Here is a 19,314-nt window from a genome sequence, read left to right on the forward strand (position 1 = left end):
CACCCTTAATTTGTTCTGTGATATATTCAATATGTTCCTCGTTTCCACAGGGTCAGCAGGATGGACAGTTTGCTGGTAAAGATTGGACATTACTCTGGAATCCCTGTTTGCGGCTGTTTGTCAGAGGATCAGTGGAGCAGGCGGAAGAGAGGAACGCTGTAGCCATTAAATGTGAAGGGACAAAGACCATGCAGTGGCTGGTGAGACAAAAATAGCCATTTTATTGTCAATATTTTGCTTTACAGGGAGCCAATAAAGCAAGGGAAACATATACATTACATGCTGAGATAAGCCAGCCCACACCAAGGCCTCGGGGGGAGCCTGTGGATCACCTGCAGGGACCGCAGACCCACCGCCATCAGAGGCAAGGACCACACCACAGAGGTCTCTGGTCCTCCAATCGCTCTGCGTTCTCGGATGTCACAGCCTTGCTGCTAGGCACGCTGTACACCAAAGTGCTCATCAGACCAGTTACATGCAGGGCAAGAAGCGTGCCGATGGCGCTGCCCTCCCAGGCCCCTCCAGGGACCTCAGTGCCGCTCCCTGACCTGCGCGGCCCTGAGAGGCCTGGGCACACTGGCTGTGCTGGCCGTCTCCTGTTCTGGCGTCACTGTCACCAGTTCTCACCAGGCACCGAGAGGACAAGGCAAGAACTGAAAGAGGCCCATCAATTGTCCCATCCCTTAAAGCAGACTCTTTAGCCTCCGGCAGGATGCCAGATTGCTTGAAGAGTGTTCAGTGTAGTCAATGAAACTTTTTTTATTTGGTCTTGCTATGTAACTTCTATGCAGAGTACATCATGAGAAACGCTGGGCTGGAAGAAGCACGAGCTGGAATCAGGATTTCTGGGAGAAATATCAATAACCTCAGATATGCAGATGACACCAACCTTATGGCAGAAAGTGAAGAGGAACTAAAAAGCCTCTTGATGAAAGCGAAAGAGGAGAGTGGAAAAAGTTGGCTTAAAGCTCAATATTCAGAAAACTAAGATCATGGCATCTGGTCCCATCACTTCATGGGAAATAGATGGGGAAACAGTGGAAACAGTGACAGACTTTATTTTTGGGGGCTCCAAAATCACTGCAGATGGTGACTGCAGCCATGAAATTAAAAGACACTTACTCCTTGGAAGGAAAGTTATGACCAACCTAGATAGCATAATCAAAAGCAGAGACATTACTTTGCCAACAAAGGTCCATCTAGTCAAGGCTATGGTTTTTCCAGTGGTCATATATGGATGTGAGAGTTGGACTGTGAAGAAGGCTGAGCGCCAAAGAAATGATGGTTTTGAACTGTGGTGTTGGAGAAGACTCTTGAGAGTCCCTTGGACTGCAAGGAGATCCAACCAGTCCATTCTGAAGGAGATCAGCCCTGGGATTTCTTTGGAAGGAATGATGCTAAAGCTGAAATTCCAGTACTTTGGCCACCTCATGCGAAGAGTTGACTCATTGGAAAAGACCCTGATGCTGGGAGGGATTGGGGTCAGGAGGAGAAGGGGACGACAGAGGATGAGATGGCTGGATGGCATCACCGACTCAATGGACGTGAGTTTGAGTGAACTCTGGGAGTTGGTGATGGACAGGGAGGCCTGGCGTGCTGCGATTCATGGGGTCCCAAAGAATCAGGCATGACTGAGCAACTGAACTGAACTGAACTGATGTCTCATTGCTGCTTTTTATATTAGAATGTTTAATGCTGATTTGATCTGAATTCTCTTGTTGTTTAAATTGGGGTATAGTTTCTTTACAGTGCTGTGTTAGTCTCTGCGGTACAAGGCAGTGAATCAGCCATGTGTATCCACGTACCCCCTCCCTCTTGGACTTCCTCCCGCTGCCCCATCCCACCCCCTAGGCCCTCACAGAGGGTTGCGCTGAGCCCCGTGTGCTATACAGCAGCTTCCCATTCGCTGTCTGTTTTACGCGTGGCAGCGCACATGCCTCCATCCCAGTCTCCCAATTCACCCCCCTTGCCAGGTCCACACATCTGATCCGAATTCTTTAGCCAGGAAAGTCTGGTCTCAGGTTCATGCTGACCCTCTGTTCCTTGTTCCCCACTCCGTACTTTGGGAATTGCTTTCCTTGTAATGCTCTGCCTTGGCCCCACTTTAGAACCTCCGTCTACGGGGCTCCTCTCTGTCAAGATTCTAGGAAAAGACTGTTGCCTCTCTTCACCCACACCCTCCCAGGGAGAGGCTGTCACTCACCTGAATGGTTTCCTAGTGACGTCACAAACGCAGATTATAAGCAAGGACCTAAGGTGGTTCAGTGCTGCCAATGCTGGACACATGGCTTCAGTCCCTGGGCTGGGAAGATGCCCTGGAGGAGGAAATGGCAACCCACTCTAGTATTCTTGCCTGGGAGATGTCATGGACAGAGGAGCCTGGGGGGCTACAGTCCTTAGGGTTGCAAAGAGTCGGACATGATTTAGCAGCTAAATAACAACAAAGGCTTTAGAGCCACTGCTGCAATCTAGAAAGTGCAGGTTGGGATGATGGAGGCTGGAGAGAAGAGGAGGTGTTTATCGTAGTACCACAGAGCCTCAGAGAGGCAAAGAAACGCATAGAATGCTCCTCTGGGAGAAAATAATAGCAAATGAAGCAACTGACAAACAACTAATCTCAAAAATATACAAGCAACTCCTACAGCTCAACTCCAGAAAAATAAACGACCCAATCAAAAAATGGGCCAAAGAACTAAATAGACATTTCTCCAAAGAAGACATACAGATGGCTAACAAACACATGAAAAGATGCTCAACATCACTCATTATCAGAGAAATGCAAATCAAAACCACTATGAGGTACCATTTCACGCCAGTCAGAATGGCTGCGATCCAAAAGTCTACAAGCAATAAATGCTGGAGAGGGTTGTGGAGAAAAGGGAACCCTCTTACACTGTTGGTGGGAATGCAAACTAGTACAGCCACTATGGAGAACAGTGTGGAGATTCCTTAAAAAACTGGAAATAGAACTGCCTTATGATCCAGCAGTCCCACTGCTGGGCATACACACTGAGGAAACCAGAAGGGAAAGAGACACGTGTACCCCAATGTTCATCACAGCACTGTTTATAATAGCCAGGACATGGAAGCAACCTAGATGTCCATCAGCAGATGAGTGGATAAGAAATTGTGGTACATATACACAATGGAGTATTACTCAGCCATTAAAAAGAATACATTTGAATCAGTTCTAATGAGGTGGATGAAACTGGAGCCTATTATACAGAGTGAAGTAAGCCAGAAGGAAAAACACCAATACAGTATACTAACGCATATATATGGAATTTAGAAAGATGGTAACAATAACCCTGTGTACGAGACAGCAAAAGAGACACTGATGTATAGAACAGTCTTATGGACTCTGTGGGAGAGGGAGAGGGTGGGAAGATTTGGGAGAATGGCATTGAAACATGTATAATATCATGTATGAAACGAGTCGCCAGTCCAGGTTCGACGCACGATACTGGATGCTTGGGGCTGGTGCACTGGGACGACCCAGAGGGATGGTATGGGGAGGGAGGAGGGAGGAGGGTTCAGGATGGGGAACACATATATACCTGTGGCGGATTCATTTCGATATTTGGCAAAACTAATACAATATTGTAAAGTTTAAAACTAAAATTAAAAAAAAAAAAAACAAGAAAAAAAAGAATGCTCCTCTTCAGAGGGTGCATTCAAATCTTGCTCTATATTTGGCAGACTCCCTTTCCCAGCCAAACGGAACCACCAAACTGGGCTACTAGATGCTTTCCAAACAGCCCCCTCGGCCTTCTTGCCAGCTGACTCCAGCTTGCCTCGTTTCTTCCATCTGAAAACCCTTTCCAATTTCTGTTGGTCGAAATCCTAACACCTCATTCAATTCCAACTTCAAATGGCACTTTCTTTAAGAAACTTTTTACTGATTCAGAACCTATACTCTATTGGGTCTGTACCATTTTTAAGTTCCTTGACATATTTTGCTTTATATTGTGTGCTCCCCCAGATAAGGAAATGGCAACCCAACATATTTTGCTTTACATTGGCTTTCCAGAAACTTCCATCAAAGTCACCTCTGCAAATTATCTAATCCTTGAGACTAGAATCCTTGCAGAAGTAGTTGTTCAACAAATTTTGCAGAATGCGTAGACTGTGGGTTGTCAGTGACAGGTGATTCCACCTAAGTAGATAGATAAAGAGGAAGAAAAATGTATTTCTTCAATAGAAATGTCCACTTTGGGACCTTCGGCTGCTGTAAGGTTGTGAACATCTTTCACAGCAGGTGAGCTGGTGGACCTCTCCCATTCGGAGCTGGAGGGAAAGGAAAGGGGCGCCCGGCACTGACTGCTGCTCTTAGGCACGGCACCCTTTTACCCTCAGCACCAGACTGTGTGCCCAGCATCTCACGCACATCACCTCAACCCTCACGATAGCCCATTTAACAAGTCAGGAAATTGAGGTCCCGAGGAAGTCGAGCTACACACGTAAAATCACACAGTTCCAAGGGCCAGGGCAGCTCTCATCCCAGGCAGCCTGCTCCCAAAAACACAGTGTGCGTGGGCAACCACTGAGTTATCCTGCTTTGGGGCTGAGAGTGGGACAGCTCTGGGTCACTTGTTTCAGAGTTATAATGGAGAGATGGAAGGGATCCAGCAAGGCTAACAAGGCATTCTGTGGGCAGCCCTGTGCCAAGGAGGAGGGCCAGGGAGCACGATGCCCTGGTGAGGATGGCAGAACAGCTAGGTGACCAGCTCTACCCCGAGCTTCTGTGACACATACACCTTTGGGAGTCTGGCCAAGGGAGGCTATGTTATGATGGATATGGATTAGATTAGGTGGCCTTGCTCTAAATCCAAAGACATGGGCCAAACAAAGTTACTCAGCTTGCCTAAGTTGCATACTGGAGGGGTTTGTCAACACTAAAGAAGAAAGGGCAGAGAAAGGATAAATCTCGCCGAGATTTACCCAGGAAATACACCGCACCCCCCCTTCTCTCATTGCCTCTCACCGTCAGAGAAGCCCAGACGCTGTCTCCTTCACTTTGCCTCACTGCGTCAACAGCTGCTAGCTAAATTAGAACGTCAAGACACGGCGAGGTGAGAGGAGAGACTGGGTCCAAGTGCAGACTTCAGAAGGGCAAGATGAGCATGGATTCACTGGCAAGAGAATTCACTGGTATCAGTGGATGCTCCAGGCTGACTTCTAGTCAGGACAAACGGCCTCAGCTGAAAGCTCAACTCATCTGCCTGCACCAGCTATCAACTCCTTCTTTCAGAAACTGTCCAGAAGATTTATATCACTGGTATGGCATTTAAAAAACCATGTGTATTTCATTTGTGTATCATCATCTCTGAGGTGTACCTGCCTGTGTAGCAAAGACCAAGACGTGGAGATAGTTGTTGTTCTGTCTACTTCACATCTACAATTCCGCAGTGGACCCATTTTCTGCCTCCTCTTGACTACTGTTTCGAGTTAGTGCGCAGACCACCAGAGGTGGGCTGCAGCCCTCTGGTGGGCTCTCAGGCTCTACTAGTGGTCCTGGGGGCTTTCTGCGAGGTGGCATTCCCTCTTCGAAAGGCAGATACGGCATCTGTCTGTTAACCCTAAATTACCTTTCTCCACAGCTGATGATGGTGGCAAGTGGCCATGTACTCAGACATGCCATTGATGAGCTTAAAATAAATACCGGCAGTGATATCCTGCATTGGAAGAAACTTCTAATGGGAGAGGGAAGGGCAGAGAGATTGTAGCATCTCCTCAAGTACTACTGTGAAGGATAAGACAGCTGCAGGGCAGGGCTTCTCAACCTGTGTGCATAGTCGCTCAGTCGAGTCCAACTCTTTGCAACCCCATGGACTGTAGCCTCCAGGCTCTTCTGTCCATGGGATTTTCAAGGCAAGAATACTGGAGTAGGTTGCCATTTCCTTCTCCAAACTTGAAGATCTTGCTAAAGTTCAGATTCTGATGCAAGAGCTCTGGAGCCAATGATCCTGCGTTCCCATCAAGCTCCCAGGTGAGGCTAACGCTGCTGGTCTTCAGATGACACTTAGGGTAATAGAGCTAAAAGGAGTCTATATTTGGTCATCATCAGAAGTATTAGCATTCCCAATGCTCAGTCTTACAACCCACAAATCTGTCACACACACACACACTGCACTCACCTGATTTTCATGGCACTCTGCTGCCTGGAGAAGGTGAGGAAGACTCTTTATTATAAAAGCAACTTCATTTTATAAAAATCTGGATTTGTTAAACTGATTTTATAACTCCGAAAACAGAACTCATTTCATGGATGGACCCTAGCGATTATCATACTAAGCTAAGTAAGTCAGACAGAGAAAGACAAATATCATGTATCACTCATATGTGGAATCTAATCAAAAATGATACAAATGAACCTATTTACAAAAGAGAAACAGACAGATAGCAAAAGTAAACTTATGGTTACCAAAGGAGAAATGTGGTGGGGGGGGATAAGTCAGGCGTTTGGATTAACATATACATACACTATTATATATACAGTAGATGACCAACAAGGACCTAGTGTATAGCACAAGAAGCTCTACTCAATATTCTGTAATAACCTACATGAGAAAAGACTCTGGAAAGAATGGGTATACATATACATATGTATATGTGTGTGTGTGTGTGTGTGTATGTTTAACTGAATTATTTTGCTGTACACCCAAAACTAACACAACATTGTAAATCAGCTATACTCCAGTAAAATTAAAAAAAAGAATTCACTAGAGGATTCCTAGAAGCAGGGCTCTCCCCTACTAGCAAAAATAATGTTTTTGAAAGCTGTACTTTGCATATAGCAGTACAGGAAACCATTTATGATAAAACTGGTAAACACCTAAATTGGGATGTGGGGCAAAGAAGTTAACGCCACAGGACTGAAATGAAAGCCCTTGGACTCTCCATTTGAATGGCTAAATCTGTCACAGTCCTCAGGCTTTTAGCTACTCGCAAAAGATGGGCAGCAGGATTTCAACGGATGCTACCCCTCCAAGGAGTCTCTGAAATTGGCAGATCATTTCACCTATGGGCGGCCACCTGGGAAGTGAATGAATTGGGTCAGTACAAATAGGTCAGATGCTTGTTAGAAAACCATTAGCGATATAATGTTAACCTTAAAAAGAAGCCAGAGAAACTTAGAGTGGATTTTAGTTCTGCCATCCTTACACATTTAGTATATTAAATTCAGATACTGGCAGAATATATATATTTGTCAGTGTCAAAAAGTTATCCAGGGAAAGGCAAACATGTTTTGAGAGCTCTCATCAGTTTCCTGGTACTAAAAATTTTATCCCACAATATTTTTGAACCCTCTCTTAAAGAACCATATCTTATAGAGGATTATACGCTAAAAGACAAATTTTTCAAGTGTAGGATTCTTATTAATTAGTAATTCTCATACTAAGTCAAGTTAAGGGTGAAAGTGGCTCCTTTGTTTTGCTTATATATATGGACTCAGTTAAAAATAGTGATCTATGCAGAAACATCACCATATTTACAATTTTTCAACAGGTAGTAACTATAATAATAATCTTGAACATGTACTTTGATTTTCTTTTCTCTGAAACCAGAACTGTTTTTCAATGTCCTTTCATGCTCAAGTCTATCAAGAATAAGGATTCACATTGCTAATTAGAACACTGGGCTTAACGTTTAAGTAGAAAGAGTTAAGATGTAATGGACATTGAATATTTATCTGTTTTCCTTCATCCTGTTTACCTTGGTTCCACAGGTGATGGACCAGACTGAGTGAGTAGTCTTGTTTGAAACAATGATCAGTCTAGAAACTAGAAAAACTTCCGTGTTTTAAAGAAGTTTGTGGGGCTTCCCTGGTGGCTAGTGGTAAAGACTCTACCTGCCAATGTAGGAGACAGGAGTTCGATCCCTGGTCCGGGAAGATCCCACATGGTGTGGAGCAAGGAAGCCCGTGGGCCACAACTATTGAGCCTGTGCTCTGGAGCCTGGGAATTGCAACCGCTAAAGCCCGTGTGCCCTGGAGACCGTGCTCCGCAACAAGAGAAGCTGAAGCAACGAGAACCTGGGCCCTGCAACTGGAGAATAGGCCCTGCTCCTCATAACTGGAAAAGCCCATGCACAGCAACGAAGATCCGGGGCAGCCAACAATAAAATATATCAAAACAAATCTCAATTACGGTGCTGCTTTCCCAGGGCTGTATCATAGCCTGGGGGCAAGGGAGAAGCAGCCAGCTTTCAGTCATTTCTTCACGGATGTGTCTACTTTCATCTCCCCACCAGTGTAATCTGAGCACACCCCAACAGTCCCCAGTCACCCCTGACTCTGGGCCACACCAGATGTTGCTTGAAAGGCAGGCCTGTAGCCCCCTGAAGACTGGAATTCCCTCTAACCCTAAGGTCTATCATCTGAAGGCAAAACACTGCCTTCTTGACTGATCAGGCAGCCTTTTATCTCTCGATCGCCTGACCACGCGCCTCCTGGATGAGATCTTAGATTTGATCTTAACTGAAAAGGATGTTTTGAGTACCTTTACTCTTATATAGACAATGGCTATTTCTCTAGTCTTTCAAAAGCAGATGCTTCTTTTTAACTCAACTAACCCTTGTCTTGGGGGGTCTTACAAAACGGTTCTGCCTCTCAGTCATGGCTGAGGGCTGAAAAGACGGGTGATTGGGGATTAGAAGGGAAGATTCTTTGGCCAACATGCTTTAAAAAAAGAAATGCCAGTGGACCTCCACTTGAGGACGTGGCTTCTTATCACATGGTCTTTAAAGGACAATAAACAAAGCTGCAGTTGGCACACACAGGTCTGGTAAATCATACTCTAAGGTATTAATTTCTGCTGGAAACATGCAATCACAGTAAAATTCAACAAGAATATGTTTACGGCCTATAAAGCTCTTCAAACTTCAACATCCACATGAAAAAGAAAAAAAAAGATTTCTACCAAATGTCTTTGTTTCCTTCATATCTGACCAAACTGACTTTGCTTCTTTTTGGCTGTCACAACAAAATATAGATGGAACCAAAACTCAAGCCTTACGGTATGTGTCACCTGTATTTCTGAATTTCAGCATTACCAAGCTTTTTAAAGGCATGGAGAAGGGGACAGAAGTCATACTTCTTTATTGAAATCCTATTTCACTGTTGAAACAGAAAACGTATCTTAAAATATCAAACTTTATCCTATGTGAGAAATGAGAAATTATAAGCATTCCAGTTGCGTTCAAAATTCCTTGAATTTTAAGCTCTTAAAGCTTGTTTTCTTTGGCTGTATAGCCCATTCTTTTAAACACTACTCAGTTACAATGAAGTATTCTTTTAAATAATAGAAATATTTAGTGTCTGGGCTAAATAGGGCTTTCAGTCTACATTAAAAGGCCTGAGACTAATATACGTTCATGCGAAAGCAACATCTGAGCACCTCAGTGATTACAGAGTTTGACGTCCATCTGCTCTTTCCTGGTTAACACATTTTCCCTTTTTCAACACCTTGGGTGCAATGAAATTTCTGGCTCTTTTTGTGCTCTTGACAAATCTGCTTGGTACTGAATATCATTAATGATGTCAACCCAAACTAACTCACCCAACACATATCTCTCTACCTCCAAACTGAACTATGTGCTAAGGATACGACCAATCACTGCCCCAGTAGTCCCTGAACCCAAATTCATAGCCTATGGAGGCCCTCTCTCTTCATCCTAAATGCTCCCTCCCTGCATCTCTGAAATCCTGCCCCATCACATCTATTAAAGTATCATCTTGCCCAGTTCAGGTCACTGCCCATCATATGTGCTATTAACTGGAGGCAAGAGACACATACTACATTCAGCTTTGTGCTACTTCTTCTGCTGTGGCCCTCTGTGGCTATTTCAATCATTGTCACTTAATTAGTCATGCATTATATTTCCATGCAGTAATCTAATAATCTAGAAAGCCAGCTATTTATGAAACAAACCAATCCACCACGTGCTATGGGCTGTGTCTTCCAAAATATAACGTGGATACCCCAGTTGAGGTTAAACACTGAGCACAGTCTTCACAATTAAGTCATAAAGTCATTCAAAGAGGGACCACATGTGAATTTTTATACAGCCACCTCTTAACTGAAAACTAAGGAAACTTAATCATTTATAGAAGCATGAATAAAGACAACAGCTTATCAACTTGTGTCTTGGTCCTAGCTTTCCATAAGGATTAATTCTGTAGTTCAATCGGCCCTTGCTGTATTCAATACAGCCTCCAATAAGCCTTTTGGAAAAAGCTTCCTGTCACAACACATACTGTGACGTTCTCTGGAGTCTGTCTTAAATTGAGCTTTTCCCCTTGTAAGTGGCCTGAGATTGATATGTCCTTATAGCTCTCCTGTCTACTTTTTTTCTGTTTTATTTTATTTTTATTTGTGCTTCATACACTCTCTGTCTCAAAAAAAAAAAAAAATGATGTAATGTAGTATTTGCCTTTTAAAAAAGTCTTTGCTCTCTTTTTCCTGTCATTTACCTGTACCATCTCCCTGACATCAGTGTAGTTTGATTTTCTTGACTGTCTTATCTCATGCACAGTTGTCTAGGTGAGAGTCGCAGTGTAGCTCAGCATATCCTCAGTGTTGACATCACTAAGAATCATCTGCAGCTCAGGCTAATATTTGCCATTTTAGGTTTTCCTACTTACTTCTGGTTTCTCAGCTAGTGAATGGAGTTTATTTTTTTCTAAAACTCACATGTCTGGATATGTGGGATTGTGTCTGCAATTCCCAAGGAAACAGAAATGACATGAAGAAGGAGGCTTTAGAACTATGTTGTCCAATATGGTAGTCACAAACCATAGGTATCTATTTAAATTAAAATTAATTAGAGTTAAAAATTCAGTTCTCCAGTTGCACTGCCTATGCTGTGAGTGCTCAACAACACACCGTATCAGATAGTGCAAAGATAATTTTCATCGTGACAGCTTTGCTAGACAATGCTGCTTTAGAGGATTAGGAAACTCATGCTTCCAGATCCATAAAACTTAGACTATTAATAGGAAAACAATGATGGACTCGGTAGGACATTTCTCATGCCCGCCCCGAATTTTCACTATCTTCTTTTTAAGTCATAGCATCCTGGCGTGCTGCAGTCCTTGGGGTCACAAAGAGTTGGACACAACTGAGCGACTGAACTGAACTTATCCTAAAGTAGAGTTTAATCTTCCTATAATATCTTTAAAGTTCATAGGATGAAAATTCACTTACAGGGGAAAATCTGTGTAACAGCAAGAAAGCTTCAGATGTGAGAATGGTTTTATGATTCAGACTCAGGAAAGGGCAGTGATGATTAAGGCTGAATCCATCCCTAGCTACACTCTGATACTTCTATGATGACTATAATAACTTTAAAAAAAAGCATAAATCCAGTAAAAAGGAATCACTCAATTCGAATCCAATGTGGATCCAAAGCCTTCCTTCCCCTTCAAGTATCAATAGAATGTTCTGTCATTGGGAAGAACAAATAATCAAGTTTTCACAGAAATAAAATTTTTCGTGGACAAAGAGTAACCACATGTAGGGTCACATTATCATCCTAGCTAATACCTGTGAGTGCCAGCTGCCTGCACTTTACATGTTATTAGCCCATTTAATTCTTAAACAAAACTTTTAAGAAGGTGCTTGGATTTTTCTTGAAGACAAGAGGGACAGAAAAGCCAACTCAGGAAGTAACCCAGGTGACAGCTCATAAATAGTTAAACCTATACTGCCACCAGGCAGGCTGACCCTAGAATCCGCGTCTTCACCATGTACCAATGGAGTCTAGGAACCACAAACGAACATTTGCATTTTTGACCAGTTAAAAGATCCACAGTATATGCTTCTAAATTCTATTAAAATGTCATTTAATAATTCTTTATTGGCTCAGAAAAAAGTTCAGATGCTACCAGATCTCCTGATTTTTATTATGAGCAACACTTTTCACTGAACTAATGATTCATACAGTGCTGGTAACCAAAGACGTTCAGTAAATCAATCGTTGGACAACTGGTTTACTCCTCTATTTTTTTTTTTTTTTTACTCCTCTATTTTTGCAAGTAGACAGAAAATATGAAAATAAAGAGTAAAAAGCAGGATTGACAGGAATCGCTGCAAGAAAGGAATGCTCTCTTAAATTATGGCAAAATGTCTTTTTTTTTTCCTTTTAAGCAAAAACAGTACTCCCCGGGAAATCTCAGTTTTTGTTTTTGTTCAACCAGGACTGTAATATTTAATTAACTTCACAGCTGGATCAACATATTGATGACATTTTATATTCATTTTTCTTAAATGTTTCAGTGTAAATGATCTCTCCCCCAGCCCCTCCCCTGTTCCTCCCGATTCTCTCTTTCTTTCTCTCTCTCTCTCTCACACACATTTTTTTTCATCAGAGCTGATCAGCTTTTTATTTGGAAATGTGTGTGTGCATGTGTATCTTTATCAAAAAATCTCTTTATCACATCTTCATGATATCTTTCTTAAAAGACTTCTGTATATAAAAGAAAAAAAAACTATGAATTATATATAGTTATAGAAAACAAGATCTTTAAAAATGGGCATAATTTTTTTTTTAAAAAGGCAAACTTTTAAATGTAGAGCGATTTTTCTGGATAACTTAAGAGACTTATTGGAGACCTGGGATTTATTCTCAGCTCTGCCTTAAACCACAGAGGCTGTAAACTAGGTGTCACTGATACTAAACCACATACTTTTTCCTTTTCCATTATTTCTGCTTGCATTCCTGTCCTCCAAGTGATTCTGTGAGGTGACTATCATTGCCTATATGCACCTCAAAACTTTCAGAGTGAGTGCCAGAAGCCTGGAAAAAATCCTGACATCAGAAGTGTAGCCTCTCTGAGATATGCTCCATTGCCACTGAGTTTTGGTTTGTTTGTTTAATCTCATGGTGGGTAAACCCGGGAACCCTGGTGCTTGTTAGCAGAAGGCATTGTCTAGCTATATGCTGTTAAACTTTTTTTTTTTTAAATTACAGGCTAAAATCACTGATTAAGATAGACACAAAATTCTCCACAAAATACTAGTAAACTCAATTCAACAATACATGAAAAGGATTTACATCATGATCAAGTGGGATTTATCTTAAGGATGTAGGAGTTTTCAATATGTGCAAATTAATCAATGTAATATATCACATTAACAAACATATGAGTAAAAATCATATGATCATGTCAATCAACATGGTTGAGAAGACTCTTGAGAGTCCCTTGGACTGCAAGGAGATCAAACCAGTCAATCCTGAAGGAAATCAGTCATGAATATTCATTGGAAGGACTGATGCTGAAGCTGACACTTCAATACTTTGGCCACCTGATGTGAAGAGCTAACTCATTTGAAAAGACCCTGATGCTGGGAAAGGTTGAAGGCAGGAGGAGAAGGGGAAGACAGAGGATGAGATGGTTGGATGGCATCACTGACTTTATGGACTTGAGTTTGAGCAAGCTCTGGGAGTTGGTGATGGACATGGAAGCTTGGAGTGCTGCAGTCCATGGGGTTGCAAATAATCAGACATGACTGAGCGACTGAACTGATGTCAATTCAACACCCATTTATGATTTTAAAAAAAGACTCCCCAGAAAATGGGGATACAGGAAACATGCTGTGTGCTAAGTTGCTTCAGTCACATCTGACTCTTTGTGGCCCTATGGCGCACTAGACCCCTCTGACCATGGGATTCTCCAGGCAAAAATACTGGAATGGGTTGCTATTCCTTTCTTCAGGGGACCTTCCCAACCCAGGGATATAACCCACATTTCCTGCAGCTCCTACACTGCAGGCAGATTCTATACCACTGAGACACTGGGGAAGCCCCAGAGGAAACATACTTCAACATAATAAAGGGCATATATGACAAACCCACAACTAACAGCATTCTCAGTGGTAGAAAAGCTGAAAGCATGTCCTCTAAGAGCAGGAACAAGACAAGGATGCCCACTCTTGCCACTTTTATTCAACACAACAATCAGAAAAACAGGAAGTACAAATTGGAAAAGAAAAGTAAAATAGTCACTCAGATAACATGATATTATACATAGAAAATCCTAAAGATGCTACCAGTAAGCTACTAGAGCTCATCCATGAACTTGGTAAAGTTGCAGGATACAAAATTAATATAGAGAAATCTGTTGAATTTATTTACACTAAGTAGCAGAAAGAGAAATTAAGGAAACAATCCCATTTACCATTAAATCAAAAGAATAAAGTGCCTCGGAGTAAACCTATCTAAGGAAGCAAAAGACCTGTACTCCAAAACTATAAGACACCGATGAAAGAAACCGGAGACGACACACCAGCAGACAGAAAGATAGACCATGTTCTTAGGTTGGAAGAATCAATACTGTTAACATGAGCACAGCATCCAAGGCAATTTACAGATTTAAGACAATCTGCAGGTTCAGTGCAGTCCCTATCAAAAAACACCAATGGCATTTTTTTTCACAGAACTAGAACAAATAATTTTAAAATTTGTATGGCAACACAAAAGACCTGGTATGGCCAAAACGATACTGAGAAAGAAGAATGGAGCTGGAGGAACCGCATTCCCTCTTTCAGACTATCCTACAAAGCTGTGGAACGGCACTGGCACAAAAACAGGTACACAGATCAGTGGAACAGAAGAGAGAGCCTCCCAAACCCCTCACACTTATATGCAATTAACACACAGCAGAGGAGGCAAGAACATAAAATGGATAAAAGACAGTCTCTTCAATAAGTGGTGCTGGGAAAACTGGACAGCTATAAATTAGAAGATTCTCTAACACCATATGTAAAAATAAACTCAAAATGAGTTAAAGACCTAAATGTAAGACTGCGGACTATAAAACTCCTAGAGGAAAACATAGACAGGACAGTCTTTTTACATAAATCACAGCTATTTTTTTCTTTTGAATTTGTCTCCTGAGTAATTGAAATAAAAGCAAAAATAAACAAATGGGACCATATTAAACTGAAAAGCTTTTGCACAACAGAGGAAACCATGGACAAAACACAAAGATAATCTACTGACTGGAAGAAAATATTTACAAATGACGTGACCAATAAGGGGTTAATATTTGCATTGTTGTTGATGCTCTTGGGGAGACAAATGGTGATTCTGAGTTGAAAAGTGATTGGGAAGTGCTATTCTTAAGTGTGGAGACGTTCAGAAACATTTAGATCAATTTATTTCACTGATTCTTTCCCCTTTACATGTGGTTAAAAGTGATATAAGAATCTATGTCTAAATTAAGTCTAAAGAACTCTTTCAATAAATTAAAAGTTCTAAATAAGAAAGCATAGCACCATAATTTAATTGCCAGTGATTTTTCTTAGGTACATAAAACAATGACATGTCTTTCTGTGACATCATCTTAGATTTGATGAAATAACCATAATATAGTGGCTTAGAACACCAGACAAAACTGAAGTAAGTACTCAGCATTCTACTTATTACCAGTGAGTCTTTGGGTGAATTTCTTTACATCCCTGACTTTTAATTTCATCATCTGTCATAAGAGAATTATAAAAATTCCTGTCAAGTATTTTTGCAAGGATGAAATGGAATAATGTAGGTACAGCGCCTGAGCACACTGCCCAGCACACTATAACTGAAGTGAAGTGAAAGTCCTTCAGTCGTGTCTGACTCTGCAACCCCGTGGACTGTCCAAGGAAGTCTCCAGGCCAGAATACTGGAGTGGGCAGCCTTTCCCTTCTCCAGGGGACCTTCCCAACCCAGGGGTTGAACCCAGGTCTCCCACATTGCAGGCGGATTCTTTACCAGCTGAGCCACCAGGGAAGCCCATATATAAGGACACTATCAATGTTAGCTTCTATTATTATTATATGTGTTAATATGGGCAAGTCGCGTAATTCTTGAATGATGAGTTTTCTTAATTGTCAAGTTGAGTCTAAAATTTCCCGCCTGATCCCTTAGGACTGCTGTGACGTTCAAATGCAGTAATACGAAAACACGAAATGGTGAACTGCTACACAAATGTGCTATTACTGTTTATAATTACAGTAACTGGTGCTATTAAACAACAAGGATACTGTCTCCCACGGTTAAGAGCATCTTGGTACAGAAAAGATTTGTCACCTGGGTTCTAGGAGAGTTTGAAAGAAGAAAGAGACAGACGCCTTTTCTGGAGAGTGAAAGAGGAGAATCTGCATTGGGCCGTCTTTAGGGTTCCTTCCACAGGCAGGGTTTTGTTGTTTTTCCAATTGAGCACCAGTAGGGTTTAATGTGTTGGGACAATGTGATGAGTCAGAATGGAGGGCTGTGTCAAACGGAGGAACACGCACCACAGACATCCCTTGGTGTGCACAGGGGATCCGCTCCAGGACCCTCAGGGACACAGAATCTCTGAAGCTCAAGTCCCTTACCTAAAATGGCATGATGTGTGCTGACAATCGACACATCCTCCATAGAATTGGAATCATCTCTAGATTACTTACAGTACCTAGTACAATGTAAGTGCTATGTAAATAGTTGCTGGTGCAATGTAAATTCAGGTTTTGCTTTCTGGAACTTTCTGGATTTTTTTCCCCAAATATTTTTGATTGAGTTTGGTGGAACCTCCAGATGCAGGACCCAAGATGCTGACTGTACTTGCCTTTTGGTGGGACCCCTCCTTTAGACCCCTTTCTTTTCCTTTATTGGCTTCAATCCCTCCTCTTCTCCAAACTCACCATCTTTTCACCCTAATCCCGCATCCTATTTTTTCTCCTCGAAGTCCACAATTTCCTCTGGCTTTCCTTCTCCCCAGCATATCTAGTGCTGGTAATGATGAGAAACTTCTCAGCTTGATATTTTGTTTCCTTTAATTTCGGGGAGTGTATGGGAGCTGGGGGGAGAAGAAGTGATGATTTTGGCACCAAACCTCAAATTAGAATTGTTAATGTTTTGGGGCCTCATATTCTCTCCCAACGGCTATCCTGGCAAATGGCTCAACGCTCTGTCCCCCGTGAAATGTTTCTTATGGTGAATAGGATCCATCATAGACTTGTGATTCCTGAAATCTAAAGCCTTTGCAAATATATTTTTTTCTTAGCAGATGAGGAACTTTGAAAAATTATAGCATGCCAGACGGGTTTAAACAATTCATCTGGGATGTTGAAGCTAATTAGACATGCAACATAAACACTGCCATGATAAAAACGTACAGAAAAGGCATTTCACAAACAATATGACTATAAAATCCTACATCTGATCGAAAATGTTTAAAAAGAAACAACTCTGTGCCAAGATTTTTTTTCCAAGGTCCATTATTTTCAGTGTGATATCTGCAGAAGGAGCCAAGTTACTGAAGAGCTTGATGTTGAAGAGTGAAGGATTCAAGCTAAACACAAAATGATTAGGAACCCAGGAGGAAGGCATGGTTCTTGTTGTCCTTGGAGCTAAGCTTGTGAACTTTTCTCGAAACTTGGCTGTTTCTATAGGCACCTCACCTTGCAGAACTCTGGGGTCTAATTTCTGTGCATGTCCTAAGACCTCAGCTGACTTTCCCTTCAGGCTCCCTTTTCAGAGGACAAAGATGTTGAATTCACATAAATCAGTGGAGATATTTGAAAGAATTAATGATAAATATCTTGAAGTCCGTTGGGACACACTGTTTTGGTCTATGAAGTAGAAGAAGGGATGGGAATTTTTTCATTTAAAATTTACAGATCAAGCAGATTCTACACATAAAGATAGCACTGTGAGAGACAAGAACATGGGTGAAATAGGACTTTGGCTTCTTAGAATTACTCCAAGAAAGTCAAGGAATTTATAAGTGGTTACTAAAATAGATGATGACATTCAGCGTTGATATTGTATATATCCATTTTACAGTAAAATCACAGTAAAATGCCCACCCCACTCCAACCCCCGCCGCCTACTTACTGTTCGCTTGTTTTTTTTTAAATATATGAAGGCTTAATAGGAGTTGGTGAAGGACAGGGAAGCCTGGCATGCTGCAGTCCATGGAGTCGCAAAGAGTCAAACACGACTGAGCTACTGAACTGAACTGAATAGGAGATATAATACCAGGGCAGCAAGAGTAAGAGAGAAAAAATGTAACGAGGCAAGCAGGAAGGAAAATAAATGCAAGATGGTCCATTGCTTTTATTAAAAACAAAATCACATCGTGCTCAGTCTTGTTGGAAAAGTCGCTCAGGAACACAGCACCTTAGAACAATTCTTTACCCTCTGGTTGTCAAGATTAGTCACAGAGGTTTTTATTTTACCAAAGACAGCACATTTTCTAGTGGGAGTTTAGTTAAAAGTGTTCTGGGAAAGCTGCCTGTTACAGGCAGTATTTTAGCTGAGCCATAGAAGGTCAGCAGGGCTTTGGCAGGTTCTGCTGGAGGGAGGCATTCCAAGACAGGGCAAGTGCTTGCAAAGACTGAGCTGCTGGGGCCGAGCTGCTTTGCTGACCCCACTACAGGAGGACAGAATGGGCCAGATGGTCAGTGGGCCTGCCCCGGTCTGTTAGTCCTGTGCTGTCTGTTAGTCCTCTGCTGTACTTTCTAGACACAAAGAGCATTTTGCCTACAGATTCCCATAGAACGGTGCTCAAGTCTCAACAAGTTCTTTACCAGAGTCTTCCTGCAGACGTTCTAAGCTGGGTTTTTCAAATCTAAAAGATTTGCTTGTGAGAGTTCTGCAGAGGAAAGGCCACAGAAAAAAGAGCTTCCAAGAAAAAAACTATGTAAAGATCAATTTTTAATGGGCAGGAAATACTAAAAAACAACTTTTAATCACTTTCTTTCTCTATCACTCTGCACCAGAGTGTGTAGTTAACACCAGAAATGGTGACAAATGATGACTAATCCATTTAAGAAAATAGAAAATTCAAACAAAAGTAAAAAGCTAATTTGATTTCATTTTTTCTTTTAATCAATCTCCTAAAACTTGAAAATAATTTATAATAGTTATTAATTCAGTTATCTATCATGTATGTACTAAATAACAACTATATGCTAAGGGTAAGTCTTAGCTCTGGTCTTTTATTTGCAATTAAATATTTTCTGGCCTATAAGCTGGACAAACTGAAGGGTTAAAGTGAGAGTGATTTTTAAATGCAAAGACCAGGACTATTGAATCTACTTCACCTGCAGCTTGAGATCAGTTCTTTTAATACAAATAGAACTTACATAATCTGATTCTGAATATGCCTATTACATATTCATATTCCAGACTTTGTTTTAAACAAAGATTGGAAATCCTTAAACCATTTCTCCATGAAAAGACACACTCTACTTCTGCATTAAAATATATACAGATGATGATATTTTTATAAACATCTATCTTTGTCCAAAAACTTAAAAATGGAAATCAGAGGTTTTAATATTTACA

At 41.5% G+C, this 19,314-nt stretch overlaps 1 protein-coding gene across 6 annotated transcripts in view; it reads right to left on the reverse strand.

Annotated features, from left to right (window-relative positions):
• The window catches only part of RARB (retinoic acid receptor beta), a 592,139-nt gene that overhangs the window by 483,419 nt on the left and 89,406 nt on the right, over positions 1 to 19,314 (reverse strand). For 2 of the 6 annotated variants that reach the window (XM_086380788.1, XM_086380779.1), the window contains exon 1: positions 17,860 to 17,979. The exons of the other annotated variants lie outside the window; for them this stretch is intronic. The gene's annotated coding sequence lies outside the window, so the exon portion shown is untranslated. Of the gene's footprint in view, positions 1 to 17,859; positions 17,980 to 19,314 lie in introns of those variants that run through there. 6 annotated transcript variants of the gene reach the window in all.

Source organism: Bos grunniens, chromosome 27, assembly GCF_055505025.1.
Source record: "Bos grunniens cultivar Pamir isolate PY7600 chromosome 27, Bosgru_T2T1.0, whole genome shotgun sequence".
NCBI classification, from domain to species: domain Eukaryota; kingdom Metazoa; phylum Chordata; class Mammalia; order Artiodactyla; family Bovidae; genus Bos; species Bos grunniens.